Here is a 6,000-nt window from a genome sequence, read left to right as displayed (position 1 = left end):
AGATTTTAATGCCCAAGTTGGTAGAAAAAAGAAATTCAGGACCGTTGTAGGACTATACACAGGGCACTATAGGACTAGTAAAAATTGGAGAAAGATTGAATCACTTTTGCAAAAATTGTGATCTCAAATTAATGTCAACACACTTCCGGGCGCTTCCACACAAGGAAAAAACCTGGCGATCCCCAAATTTTCACTTGGGAGAATTTCAAATAGATCATGTGGCTATTTACAAGGAAATAAAAAAAATAAATTATGAATGTTAAAGTTAAAAAAGGAATCATTGACAATGACCACTATCTATCCTTAAGGTAAAATTTGAACGGATCAGGTCCAAACCAAGAATAACAAAAACCCTGAGGGTCGATCCGGAATTTCTTAAACAGAACACTAGTACTTTTATTGGACGTACTCTACTCACAATCCTTCGAAGGGCGTAGAACTCAAAGACATACATTTGAAAGCTTCTCAGAATGTTGGCATACCACGCAGGAAATGCAAACATAAGTAGTGGAATGAAACCTGCGACAAGGTCATAAACTTTAGAATTAAAGCCTGGCAGAATTGGAATTCTCATAAAACTGAACTAACCCGGTGGGAATTCACAAAAATACAGAAACAAACACAAAAAATCAGGTCTGAGAAACGCAAATATGATCACTACAGACTGGTAGAATTTGAACAAGATTTTACAAAATCAATACACGTAACTACTACAAAACTTTCCGAGAAGAATTATCAAATTATAAGGCACCTGGTATTTGCTTCAATTGCCCGGATGGATCATTAGAAACGAATAATCAAGCCAACTGTAAGCTTCTAGCACTATTTCAAGGATCTGTTAAACTGTGAATCCCCTAAAGAACAACTCACCTTTGAAACACCCTCATCTAACCAAGATTCAGAACCCCCAACATCGGAAGAATTCAAAGAAACAATCCGTGATCTCAAAAACAACAAAGCCCCAGGAGAAGATGGAATAATGGCCGAAATGCTGAAGATAGGCGAGAGCGTAGCTCGGAAAATCCACTTTATTCCTGAAAACATCTGAATCACTGAAGAAATCCCTGAAGATTGGAAATGTGCCCTAATCCATTCATTACACAAGAAAGAGGATAAAAACCACATCAATAATTAGACGAATTAGCTTGAGCAGTTGCTTACAAAATGTTTTCCAAAGCCCTGCTCGCTAGACTTGAGAAACAAACAGACGAAATCCTTAATCTTAAAACGATTACAAATACGCAAAACCAGACAAACTGTCATTACTTTTGTAGAATTCAAAAAAGCATATGCCTTTATAAACCGTCAAACACTTATCAATACTCCAGAAGAATTTCAAGTGGATAAAAAACAAGGGCATTGATCAGACAAAAAATAACTGGTACTACTTCAAAAGTTAAATTCCTAGGTGAAATATCTGAGCCTTTTACTATAAACACCGGGGTCCATTAAGGAGACTGATTATCTCCGTTACTTTCTCAAGTACAAGATTGAACAGTAATCAGCACCTGGGAAATGGATATTAAAAAAAAACCCTTGGCAGACTACTTAAACATAGAATTCACTTTCACTGTCTGGCCTTTGCGGATGACATAGCAATCCTTTCTAATAACACACAAGAACCATTCATTCCATTGAAAAATTGAATGAAACTCCCATCAAAACGAGACTTCAAATCTCGTATGAGGATACTCAATACATGGAAAGAACTTCACGATACTTAGACGGGAAACACAACTAAATTCGGCAACACCCTTCAGGTGAACCAATTCGAATATTTGGGAGAAATTATTCAGCCCTCTAGTTTAAACCGCGAAGAAAATAAAGAAAGAATTTCCAAACTACAGAAAGCTTGCAGGATCACTTGGAACAGGTACAATAAAAAATCAATATCTCGGAAATAAAAACTTAAATATATTGTCATTTTGAAAAAAAATCACACTTTCCAGAAAAGCCGATTAAAATGTTATGGACACATCAGGATGGACAGTAACAGACTAACTAAAAGAATTCTCAACCTGGCCCTTTCATCTAAAACCAAAACACCTGGCTTCGTGAAACTGAAACAGATCTCCGGGAAATCAACATCTCAGAAGACATTGTACAGGACAGATGTAAATTCAGAACCAAAATCGACAATCACCAGTTTGACGACAAACCCAACACCAGAGCCACTGTAACTTCGACAGAAGAACGAAGGAAGCAGCTCAGCGAGAGGATTAAGAGATTTTGGGAGGAGAAGAAGGCCAACATCAGCTAAGCTGGTTCAATCGAGTTCCTAAGTGGAGCATAACGATGTAAAGTAATAATATAATGGCGTGTAGCCTCCAAATAGGCCTGGTACAGGTATTTCAAGTTGACACCTTTTAGGCGACCTGTGTTTCTGAGGATGGGGCGCTACCTAATGCTGAAGGCTGCTTTCATACCCAGCCCCGCAGCCATCGGAATTATCCAATTACCACCGACCTGGCCGGGAACCGAACCCGGGATCCCTTGAACCAATGACCAGCACGCTAAATATTTAGCCACGGAACCGGACCATCGTCCATATTGTGACGGGCAAAAATAATTTCCATTTGTGTACTCTAAGAAGAGTACAGAATTACAACGCACAAACAGAAATAATATTTGAGCTGTTATTTTCCGAGATCAACATCTCGGAAGGCATTGTACAGGACAGGTGTAAATTCAGAACCAAAATCGAAGAAAAGATAACTACGTTTCATTCAAATAATAATATGGGACACAAAGCGATTTGCAATATGTTCACCCGTTAACTTGGCAATCTGCTCTGGCTAGTCTACGGTCGCGAACAGTCAATCTTCGATTTGATCCGATCCACTTATGGAGCTAGGAGTTTGGTGGACATCGGCCAAAGCAAGACCAGGGCCATGAAGGGCGTGAAAGTGTCCGTAGGCCTATGACCAAATACCGTCGGGGTCGGAAAAGGACAAGAGTTGACCAAGGGGGGTCGGACAGGATAGATGAGAGTGAGGAGCCTGCCACAAGTAAGGACGTTTTATGAGGTCATCGGACGATAGTAAAACAGAAGGATGAAAAGGGATGTCAGTATTACATCATAAAGGCACATACCTTGCAACATGACTAAGTGATCATAGCTAGTTTCGCTGTTGCTGCCATATCATACAAGAAGGGAACATAGGGAAAGAGAGTAAGTCTTCGTTCATAACCGGGTGGGCCATAACGCCACATCACAAGGGGCACGTTGGGTGAAATAAGTTAGATTTAGACGGGAAAAAAAGCTAAGTTGGCGATACTGCTCAGAATGTCTAGCGCAGAGCGGTCGGGCAGGTCACGCGCCGTAGCGGAGAAGGAGTCAACTACACGACTGACTTCGCTCGACCGACAACAAACGTGGAATGCAAACCTTTATCGGAAAGCTGAGTCACCGAATAGTGCTGAAGTGCTCTTTCTAAATATTGTTACTTCGTGGTCCCATGGTGTAATGGTTAGCACTCTGGACTTTGAATCCAGCGATCCGAGTTCGAATCTCGGTGGGACCTGCTTTTTTTTAATCTCTCTTCCATTGAAATATGAGGTGTATATTGTTCCTGCGTTCATAAGGCTTGATGCTTCTTTTACGCCGCGAAGCCTCATGTATGTGCTTGTATTCGGTACTAGCTGCTGATGTACACGTGTTTCTCTACGGAATTCTACATTGTATACAGAATTCTAAGTACAGTAGTGTACACGTTGTGAATAAGATTGTTACATTACACAGATCTTGGATCCGCCTCTGTGGTGTAGTGTAGCTGCCAACCCCGGAAGCCCGGGCTCGATTCCCGGTTCTGCTACGAAATTTGAAAAGTGGTATGAGGTCTGGAATAGGGTCCACTCAGCCTCGGGAGGTCAACTGAGTAGAGGGGGTGAGGGAGGGCTCGATTCCCACCTCAGCCATCTCGAAGAGGTTTTCAGTTTCCCACTTCTCCATGCAAATGCCGGGTTGGTACCTAACTTATTCCCAAGGCCGCTTCCTTCCCTCTTCCTTTTCTATCCCTTCCGATCTTCCCCTGTGGCGGTATAGGTCAGATCCCTCGCTGATTCCGAGGGAAAAACGAACCATGAAAGCTAAACAGCTTAAGAAAGAAATATCTTAGCGTTACCGGAAAAAGACGATGGGAAGGTCGCTATAAGTCATTTCTCATGTGAAGACCGGATGGATAGTACAGCTACACAGGATTCAGTAAAAGTTAAATTGACGTTTTGAGCGCTAATATGCAGTACAACTCCATTAACCGAAACCCGCGATATTCGAAATGCCTCCAAAATTCTCTTGTAAAGCAACACAAACTATAGTGTGTGCATATATTTCTATTTGTTGACAATGCAGTGAATCAACGCCGGTTGACGTCCAAGTAATGAAGGGTGGCGGGACATTACTGCTTGAAAACGTTGGAAGGACGCAAGAAACAATTACTGAGCTTTTTGAACGAGTGATTCATACTAAGTATATGGCCTATATTTTTGTTCTGTAATCCTGAAAATGCAATTTTAACGTTAATAAAACAATTTTAGCCTACAGAAAGTGTTTTAAACTCATTTGGACTTCAAAAAATTATTAACAGATATTCATGGCTTAACCGATTTTTAAAAATCCGGATCAGCTCTCCTCCCCTCCCCATCCCCCGTTGCCACTTCAGTTCGCTTAACCGGTTTCTTACTTTAAGGCAACTATGGAGAACCCTCTGATTTCATAAATTGTTGATAATTTTGTCAGCTTCTCTGATACCTATTAACTACGTAACTACTATAATGCTACAAATTCCGGAAGTCTCTAAAGCATTTTATTTTTAACATCGACACCTCTCTTGATCTGCCTAGTATACTTTCTGCGGTCGATATCGATTATGCCGATTCGTCTGCTGCCCTCTCCTGTGGCAATACAAGGAACTACTTCATACACTTCCAGATCTTGCGCCTTGCTGGGGAAAAAGCAGTCGCGATCCTTGCCCGGATTCTATGATGTTTGATGTTTCTAATAAGGAGCTTCGCGTTGGTCAAGAACCGGGAACGTTTGCAAGGATTTCAATCTCGCTGCAGACAGTGCTGCGGGTTGCGTCTCACCCTCGTCCTAGAGAACGCTTGAGAGTTTCCGTCCACTCAGATCTTGACAAACCGTTCAGGGTCTCAATCCAGCCAGCGGTTCGACAGTATCTATATATATAAAGTAACTTGTCCTGAATGATTCATCATCGCGAGCCAAAACTACTGGACATACAGAAATGACATTTTGGGGATACATTCATATTAACATGTAGGTGCTCGCTAAGAGAGGATTTTTGGATATTCCGTCGCTAAGGGGGTGAAAAGGGGGAGGGTGAAATTTTAAAATGAGTGTATCTATATCTCGAAACTTTAAAAGTTTACAGATGTAAAAATTGGCATTTAGAATCTTCTTTAAAAATAAGGAAATACGTATTTTTTGTTTTCAGAAAATCCCAATAGGAGGGGTAAAAAGGGTGAAAAAGGGGTTGAATGCCTTTAATCAGGATACCGGTACTCATATCTCAGAAACTGAACATATTACAGACCTGAAAATTTGTACTTTTGATCTCTCTTAAAAATAAAGAAACATGTATTTTTTTTGTTTTCGGAAGATCCAATTAATGGGAGGGTGAAAAGGGGGGGGGTGAATTTCTAAAATGAGTGTATCTATATCTCAAAATTTTGAAAGTTTACAAATGTAAAAATTGGTATTTAGTATCTTCATCTATATATATAAAATAACTTGTCCTGACTGACTGACTGACTGACTGACTGACTGACTGAATGATTCATCATCGCCGAGCCAAAACTACTGGACATAAGGAAATGAAATTTTGAGGATATACCGGGTGGTACAGCTGCCCCTATTCACACAGTTTTATGCAACCCGCAGATTATATTCGAACCTAAAAATATTGACCTTGACTACTCACTACAATGTCTGCTCTTACAACGCTTTCCATAATGCGTTTATTCGTGTCAAGCAAATCAGCA

The 6,000-nt window shown here is 40.6% G+C and overlaps 1 non-coding gene across 1 annotated transcript; it reads left to right on the top strand.

The window, feature by feature from the left end:
• Positions 1 to 3,452: 3,452 nt before the first annotated feature.
• TRNAQ-UUG (transfer RNA glutamine (anticodon UUG)) lies at positions 3,453 to 3,524 on the top strand. The gene has a single exon. It is a non-coding gene; the product is annotated as a tRNA-Gln (tRNA).
• Positions 3,525 to 6,000: the final 2,476 nt, after the last annotated feature.

The sequence above is a fragment of the Anabrus simplex genome, chromosome 2, assembly GCF_040414725.1.
Source record: "Anabrus simplex isolate iqAnaSimp1 chromosome 2, ASM4041472v1, whole genome shotgun sequence".
Lineage (NCBI taxonomy): Eukaryota > Metazoa > Arthropoda > Insecta > Orthoptera > Tettigoniidae > Anabrus > Anabrus simplex.
This window is presented reverse-complemented; position numbering and strand designations above follow the sequence as displayed.